Source organism: Denticeps clupeoides, chromosome 13 (assembly GCF_900700375.1).
Source record: "Denticeps clupeoides chromosome 13, fDenClu1.1, whole genome shotgun sequence".
Taxonomy (NCBI): domain Eukaryota; kingdom Metazoa; phylum Chordata; class Actinopteri; order Clupeiformes; family Denticipitidae; genus Denticeps; species Denticeps clupeoides.
In genome coordinates, this window is record NC_041719.1 from 17,399,049 (window position 1) to 17,408,551 (window position 9,503).

Genomic DNA, 9,503 nt, shown 5'->3' on the forward strand with positions numbered 1-9,503 from the left:
CTTGAAGCTGAAATGTGTGCCTTTTCAGAAACTTGTGTGTCATTGTATGTAGGGCTGAAACGATTATTCGAAGGATTTGATTACAAAAAATGTTCGAGGAAAATTCTTTGCCTTGAGCCTTCGTTTAATTCGTCACCAAAGTCCATATTACGCCCACGGAGCTACGCAGTGCAGAGCTGTGCAGCACCGGTATCATTGTTCTACACTGACTGTTTTATCTGATGCGCATTTCAGAGATTTGAGGAGGCGCGATTTATTGGTGGAAAATGAAGATACCGGTGTGCATAAACGGCATACTATTTTATAAGGTGGACAACGTAGTGCAGTGTATACACTGTAAAACAGACCTGGCTTACCATAATAGTACTTCGTCAATACTACAGCACCTTAACCGAAAGAATCTCCAATACGATTAGTTATCGTATTTTTATGATTGCTAACTAACATTAGCGTTTCTTAGAATGTACATTATTTGTAATTATTTGTGTTATGAGTCGATAGTGATGAGGCATGATAAGTAGCAAATACACCACACACACACACACTGATAGGTTACATCTCAAAACACGCCTTCCCCATACATTAGGTAGTAATAATAAGGTCACAGATGGACAAATCTACATTCATTAGCATATAGATTTACTTTTGGGCGAGTTTATTGCATTTGTTGCACATCACAGCGGCGCATGAACTAAGACAAATTCTCTCTCTATTTTGCACATAACATTGCACAAAGACAAACATTCCACCTACTACCTCATCTGGATACAACTGGAAACTGAACTGTATTGTTTAAGTTGGATTATTAGTAATACTTGAATTGTTTATTTATAATTAATATAATTTATTTTTATTAAAATAATAGGCTAACCTACATCATGAATGTTTCACAGAAAGATTGAGTAAAATGGGCTTAGTTCTGGAGCCAGTAACCCAAAGGTTTTAAGCTTTGATCTAATAAAAGTATTGAGTTTGAATAAAAACATTTTGTGAGGAATAACAAGTATGATTATCCGATTAATTGATAAAAAAAAAAAATCAACAGAATACTCTATTCCAAAAATGTTCAATAGTTGCAGCCCTAATTGTAAGTGAGAACTAAGCTGTAACCAAGAGTCCAATGAGACATGCAACAGCAGTACCACAGAATCGAGGAGCAAGAGTTTCGTGGGTGAAAGTATAGTAGCCATTTCAAAAGAATTACAAAAAAGCAAGCTCAAATTTCTGCAATTAGATTATGGATGATCAGATGTATCACTTCACCAGAGTGAATAGAAAGTGCTGTGTATATTCACGCTTCATTGTAAGATTCATAAATGAATAAAGTGCAGTATTTACAGGTTAACCTGAACAACTATCTCTAGGAAGTCTTCAACATAAGTGGACCACCAGCCTGCAGACCATTAAAATAATGTATATTCTGGTTTTGCAAGTTGAATTGTATTAGTTGAATGGGTGTTCAGGGAACTGTAACTGCAACATATGGATTGTGTGTGAGCAATTGGTCAAATACAGTGCAAAAATATGTAATTGCAAAATAATTCACCCTTTTAAGCACATCTCTGTAGACATATTTATCATATAAGCCTTCATTACTATTTATTGAACAGTATTAGCTTGTTTTGAATAGTTACCCTGCATACAAGAGATATTTGAGATATTTAAGATGTAATTTGTCATTATTTCACATTGTTAGTTGTACTATCATGAATATGTTGACTGAAAAGCACATAAAAAACGAATGTAAAGAATAGTAATAGATAGTATCCAATATGTCTAGAAGAGATACTTTCTAGCGTTAGCATGCTAACCAGCTAGCAGCAGGTCTGTTTATTCCCCAGTTTATTCTTTTTTACTCTGTACCTTTAAATCTAAAAAAATATCTTCTGTTTTACTACATGTGTACTTATTTATCAGAAGTGGTAAAAGGCTGTTCCTATCTTGATAATATTTCACATTGCACCTAATGGACACTGGTCCTCTATTATAATACAGGGACATTCCTTCTGGAGACATTGTTAATTGTCTTGCTCAGGGACACTTAGGACTAGTGTTGTGTCGTAGGTTTCGAGCGATTCGTTCAATAGAATCACTTTCTCAAGTGACTCGTTCGTTTCTCAGTTCATTTGAGCTGTCAGCCGGCGCACTGCTGGAGGGATCGAGAGGGACACCTGAATCAACGAATCAATGAACTACACTCTTCTGAATCATTTTTCTCTGAGGGCGATCGTTGTTCTCATCTTTTTAACAGATTTAGTTCCCAGATAAACAAGCCTAAACGTTGGACTGGCAGTAATGAGGCGAGAGTGAGACTAGACAGAAGCGAGGGAGGGAGAGAGTCTGGGTTGAAGTTTCAAGATTTGTCACGTGTATTGTTATAGAAGTACAACACGCAGTGAAATATATTCTGAACCGCTCTGTTTTGACTGTGCATAGTTAAAGTAATAGTTACTTTGAGTGAGGTTTTAAAGAGCTTGGAAAAAACCTGACATGAAATAATGCAAAAATCATACTTCTACTTGGGACACATTTTGCAGACACTGCTGTCAAAACACTTAAATCTGTTTGTGAAAATTTGAAAGGGATGAGTTTCTATTGTAAATTGTCCTTCTATAAATTGAGTTGCTCAGTACTCAATAAAACATCACACAGTTCTCTACCTAGTACTAGTGATCTCATGGCTAATCCCTACCAAAAAACACAGTGCACTGTGCCGTTGTTATTTCTACAAAACTAACGTTGCCTGGAATAATCCCGCCTACATCAGGCGGTGGAAATGAAAGTGCCTCATTTACATATCAGGCCCCGCCCCGGACCGCTAATAATGGCGTCAGGTTAGAAGCGCATCGCCAGTGCAGCAGAACCGGCGTCATCGGCTCTGCGTTGTGCTGCGCTCAGCGTTTCCGGGCGCGGGGTGCGGGGAATTTCTCGCTCCTTTTTCCCTCGGTCCGTGTGTGTGTGTGTGCCGATGGCCGGCCGGCGGGGGAACTTTGCCTTTGGCTCTTTAAAGGGGGAGTTTGACGGCGCATCTGCCGATCGCACGGAGACCGAAACCCCGCCCTCGCCGGACTGACTTCGGCGTGGGGAAGCGACGGAACTCGGCACCCTGCCTCCACCTTTTTTTCCAGGACGGCGTTTGCTGTTTGGAGTATAAATGGAATATTGCGAGTAACACCGGCGCCTGTTTGTCTGCCTGCGTTGGGCGTGTTGACCACGGTTGTGGCTGTGAACATCCTGCCCGGTTCAACCTGACACCGCCGCCAATGGCCGCCGCCGAGATGTATATTAGCGGGTAGTTGTAGTGGACCCTTCTCCCCGAAGTTCGGCTTCTCCAGCGTCTCAGTAAAATGAACTAAGGCTAATCGGACCGGACGCTGCTTTTACCTTTCATACCCTTTATTCGTAAGTGTGGTGATTATGGCGATTTTGCACAGTAAAAAGCCCAGTAAATATCATTATCAGTAAATATCAAAATGAATGAATGAAAAGTTTGGGCCCAATGGCGCCTCTGTGTTGTGGAACGGATCTCATTGACACGCTGAAAATTCCGACAGGTTTTCGAGATGTCTGAAGTCTGCGAGGTGTCGCTGAGAGACCTGCCCCTGGACAACTGGATGGCCCACCTCCCAGATGGCCTGTGGGACGTGCCGCTTAGCAACCTATCCATCCCAGGTACCCGATTCCTAGCACTGACCTGTACCCCCAGGGTGTGTCTGTTTTTCTCAGGTGCGGGCGCGGTTAATAATAATTACACTATTGTCCCCGTCGTGTGCATTCTTGTGCATGAATGAAGACTATGCTGCTAAATGAGGGAGAACAGCGATGCGTCACTCAGCCAGCGGTAACCCGTGAGGGGTCCGGTTGCATACTTACAGAATTTCCGCTCGGTCCTAAGTCGATACCTCCGCCCCAAAAGAACCTGTCAAACTCGCTGGCATGTGGAGGTGACGCTGACTCCAGCAGCCATTGTGTGGTGTTTGATAATGAGGCGTCTTTGGTTTGCACGCAGGGAGCCATAATGCAATAACTTACTGCCTGGATAAAAACGACCGCTCCCCAGTGGACCTCACTCAGCCAGATGTGCTGCAGAAGCTGGACAAATACATGAAACCCCTGATTCGTCCATTTGTTTACAAGTGGTCTATTGCTCAGGTAAGCGATATGTGGCATTATCTGTAGATGGATAAGGCAGATCAATCACTTGCTTATTCACGTTCCATAACCACTTAGTCCTGTTACTCAGGGTCATGGCTGCCGGAGCAGGCGGACTCCGCACAAACAAATTCCAAGCCGTGATTCGAAATCACAACCACTACGCCAACCGCAACGCCACCGTACGGCTCCGTATAGTTGATCTTGTTCATTTGCTTAGCTGATCTACACACAGTATGGTTTACTCCCAATGTGCAGTCTTTCCCCTCACTGTGCTCAAAAGTAATCGATGATGGGGAGCATCACTATGGATTTGCTGATGCTAGAGGATTGCAGACACGACTGTGAAACTCTTGCCAAAACACATTTGTGTTGAAAGGTGATTGGCTCGACTCATGTCAGCGTGGACAATATACTTTGTGTGGCTGAAGGTTTTTGTTGGGGTCCAAAACGCGTGTAAAAATTTGTTGCAAAGTGTAAGTTTATCTGTTCTTATCATTTTAAAGGACTCCAGTGTGAAGGAGCAGCTTGACTGTGGCGTGAGGTACTGTGATCTCAGGATCGCCCACAGACCAAACGACAGCTCCACTGATCTCTATTTCTACCATGGAGTGTACAGTACAGTAACAGTTGAGGTACCGTCTGTGTTTGTCAGCGTGATATAAAGAAACAGGCCTAATAATGACTCAAAATGTGTGAACAATATAAGCTAATTTTGGACTGATCTATAAGGTATAATTTCAGTAGGTTCTATTATTTTATTCAATGTATTGAAATTCTTTCTGGTATTTCCAGTTAATATTCAGTATATAACATCCATGTCATGTACACTCACAGGTCATCTTAATGCATTTCACCAATAATCTTTTTTTATTATTAGGACCTTTAATAAACATGCCTAATAGATCTATTTTACAGATACATTATAAGAGGCTGGTGCTAATTTGATTACCCACCCGCTGCTTCATTACTCAGTGGTGGATTGTAGAGCCACTGCTGACCAGAACCCTGTCAGCTAAGTCAGTTGTCTGTAATGGCAAACTTACATGAATGTTGCATTGCCTCCTCTGTCCAAAAAAGGGGGGTGCCATGAAGGCCACTAGAGCGGGAACCAAATGGGCACATGTCAGCTGTGCTCTCTGGATCCCAGAGGTAAGATCTCATCTGAATAAGGTGCTCCCACACAGAGTTCAGGTGGTAAGTCAACACAGGAATGTCATTTAAGTGCGTTACATTATAGGTCTAGTCATGTGACCAAAATTTACATCTTGTCTTCATCATGTCAGAAAGGTTCGTTGATGAAGATATTTCATCATAAATTTTGTTGGCAAAAACAACTCAAAGACTGCCATTTGAAACATTACCATTGTGCCTCTGACCCAAACACGTTATACATTTCTCCATGTCGTTGGTGACTATAAGTGACTGCATTATATGATAAAATCATGGAAAAATTTAACTTGACAATATATCTTTTCCGTTTTGTGATAACAGTGAGGAACAACGTGTGCCACTAGATTGAAATGCGAATTCACTCACACCCCTCACTGTCTGTAGGTGAGCATTGCGTGTCCGGAGAGGATGGAGCCTATCACCAAAGTGTCTCACATCCCTCCAAGCCGATGGGCTCTGATCTGCAGCCTCTGCAAGCTTAAGACCGGGGCCTGCATCCAGGTGATTAGCAACCTCTGGCCAGGTTCTGGTACAACCTGCTTTCCTAATTCCTTGATGGTCACCCACTCAGGGAGCACGTATAGTTTTATCCTGTGTTACTTGCAAAGGGGCTGATTCAAGGGCCTTGTTTCCTCTTTGACAGTGTTCAGTGAAAAACTGCACCATCCCCTTTCATGTGACGTGTGCCTTTGAGCACAGTCTGGAAATGAAGACCATCTTGGATGAGGGTGACGAAGTCAAGTTCAAGTCCTTCTGCCTGAAGCACAGCAAGCCCAAAACCGTTGAGGCTGGCATGAGCCCCGCTCGGCCCAAACCTCCCACAGAGACAGAGAAGGTCGGCCTCAGGGCGCAGAAGCTCCTGGAGCTGGAGGAGGAGTTCTACTCTCTGGTGCAGGTGGAAGAGTTGGCCCAGGAGCTGGAGATGCCGATGAACCTGTTGGACTTCATCTACCAGTACTGGAAGCTTAAGAGGAAAAGCAACTTCAACAAGGCTCTGCTGCCTCCGAAAGAGGACGAAGAAAATCTCCTGCTGGAGCCGCAGGAGGACAGCATCCACACACGCATGCGCATGTTCATGCACCTCCGGCAGGACCTGGAGAGGGTGGGTGGAACCAATAAACCACATTTTAATATCTCTACCATGTCGATTGTTATGCAGCTGCATTACGTGTTGCGTTTTATGACTCTCCAGGTCAGAAATTTGTGTTACATGGTGAGTCGACGCGAGAAGCTGAAACTGTCCCAGAGCAAAGCCCAGGAGCAGCTCTTCAACCTTCACATCAAGCTCATCAATCAGGAACTATCTGCAGGTGATGGTTTCATGGCATGGAGACAACTTGGGATGCTGAGCCTCACGTGTACAAAATGCATGAAAGCTTGTTTATGGTTTAGCCTAATGTGAATGTGAAGAACCCACCTAGATCTTTGCAGTGCAGCCAGATCTATGGCGTTCACGGACCAAAATAATGAAATGTAGCCAGTGTCTTACTACACATTTTCCAAATATAATTAGCATTTTTCAGAACTGCAAATATGCTGACTCTGTGTTTTGCTCATGTGAAGGTCTTCCCGTATCCACCCCTGTGGAAAGCATGCTGTTCCGCCCACCTCCCCGGATAACCCTGAAACTCAAGATGCCAAAAGTGGGCAATGGGAAAAGCCATCTCCAAATCAGGCAATGGACCCCTGTGCCCAGATAACAGTGGAAATGTTTACGACCGCAGTGGCAGTGGGGAAGCTGGAGGGGTGGGCAAAGGCAAACCTCATCTTCACCAAGGCAGGCGGGCACAGAAAGAGGACCGTACCAACGGCCTGTTGCCCAATTTGGGAAACTACCGTCGAGAAAGCAGCAGCGGTGGTGGCGGCAGCAGCAGCAGCAACCTTGCAGGCCCTGTCAAACAGTCAGGGAAACCTCTGGCACTTCACGCTGCACTCCTCGGGCACTCGTCCAATGGGAAAGCCAAGGTGGAGTCAGAGAAGGTCCGACCTCCGAAGTGTAATGGGGCTTTGGAGAAACCTAATGTGGTGGCCCAGAGAGACACATCGTGCCAAACACCTAGTGCACACGATTCTTGTGATCACATCATTGGGGGGAAGGGGAGTTTGCAGGGGAGTTTCCCAAGAGTCACCCTCGAGAAATTCACCAGGTCATTCAAAGAAGCCACAGTCAGCCTGGTACGGACTACTGGAAACCTCTCTCTCAAAAACTCCACCACCAAAGAGAGGGCGTGGCGCGAACCTGGTGGGGAGAATCAGTCGGGCAACCCCAGGCCCTACCCAGAGAGTGACGGCTACTGCCCGGACCTGGAGCTCAGCGACTCTGAGTCTGAGGTCAAGGTTAATCAGCGCCAGCGGGCTGGGAAAGGTCAACCAACTGGCACCACCTCTGCAAGCTATAACAAAGGAAGCATCCGTGGGAAACTGTCTGTCAGCTCCAGGACTTCAAAAATACAACGGTGACGACCTCGCTCTGTTCCTGCCACTTTGAAGACCCCAAAACTCACTGCCCCCCAGCCTGGCGACTTCTTCCCAAATATGAGCAGCACTAAAGCCAGGCTGGAGTCCCCCTGACTTACATGCAGTAGAGATCAGGTCTTTACGGTGGGGTGCCTGTTTCTCCAATGTTGTGGCTCACACATACCCACAGCCCGAGAAAGTGTAAATTCCCCCACATGGGACGTAACAGGAAATGTATGGCCTTGCGCTGCCTCGCTGTAAAACTGCACAGCAGTGTTTTATTTTTTTGTGGTGACTTATTTTTCTATGTTTAAACTGGTACCAGCAATGCCATACCAGGCTCTTCACGTAGGACAGACGGGCCTTCAGGTTGTGTCTTGGAGATATTGGTTGGGATATATTTTTAAAAGATCTAAATACTGGCTTGAGATAAATGTGTGGGGTTTCCATCTCTTCCTATGACCAACTTATGCAAAAATAAATAAATCTAAATAAATAATCGATGCGGTTTGTGAAATGTCACCTCTGATACTCTGGGTAGTCGGCAGCTTGGTTCTTTGCTTCTTCCTTGCTCCTCCCTGCTTTAGCATGCTTGCAATCCTGTCGCTTTCTTTCCTTGTTTAAAAATGAAACAACACGTCTGCTTATGAAGTCGCAACATTTTAGACTTGTGCTTCCATAAGTGTCTTTGCAGCAGATATTTTTTAATATCTGAGATAATCAGCTTTGACAAATTACAGAACATGCATCTTAGTGTCTTCCTTGTTCATGGAAAGGAGGTATCCAAGGCTTAGAAATTCTAATGTTAAAGCCATAACTGTGCATAACAGCACATTCCTTTTAGGGTGCAGTTCCTTTACGTCTGTACCACACAGATTCTACCACCACAGGGCAGTCTGGCATCATGGATCTTGCACTTTGAAGCAGACACAAAGCATTAAGGCATTAAAGGGTTTTTAATAATGCCATATTAAATGATTTACTACTACAATGTAGTTTTTTTTTTTTTTTCTTCTTCTTGATCCTTCCATTGTCGTATGCTGCCTTCAGTCTAGCTGTTACCTTAATGTTAAGGTGACGTTATACATTGCAGCTGTTCTGTAGTTTTGGTTCCATTTTACACCTCAGTCCAGACTGGGCTCAGGATTTGAACGTGTTGTAAGGGTTGTACGTTGGGAGAAAAGCTTACATAGTTCTTTTATTCACCATGTACTGTACCCATTGTTTTTTTTTTTTTTGGAAGGGAGCTTATTCTGTATCGGTCCTATCAGGTAACATTAGATCTAACAGAGGTTGCCCTGACCATAATTTCAATGCAGTTACAGTAAAGATAAATGTTTGGCCTCAGCTGCAAGGGATTTTTGTTGCACTCCATTATGCCTGTGCAGAAATAAAATAAAAAATGGGGCAGTCCCTGTCCATAGTACTTTAAAAAGTACCCCATGCAAAATGCTGTATGGAAAAAAAAAAAAATTGAACTTGGCATTGTAATCTGTGCTGTGCAGGTTGTGGCGGACATTCTGATTTAGTGTAGTGAAGAACATGCTCTGCAAGAAACCATGAAGAATGTTTCCTGTCTGCATGGCTCTTAACGTGAAGCACGCTCCTCTTCACGTACTGCTGAAGGAAACACTGCTGTTTTGTGCTGTGGGTATACACATGTTCACTCATTTCTGGGCTTTTTTTTTATTACACTGATATGATGTACATTGTGTTATGAA

General features: G+C 43.9%; 1 pseudogene; it reads left to right on the forward strand.

The window, feature by feature from the left end:
* Positions 1–2,823: 2,823 nt before the first annotated feature.
* LOC114802087 (protein Jade-3-like) lies at positions 2,824–7,831 on the forward strand (annotated as a pseudogene).
* Positions 7,832–9,503: the final 1,672 nt, after the last annotated feature.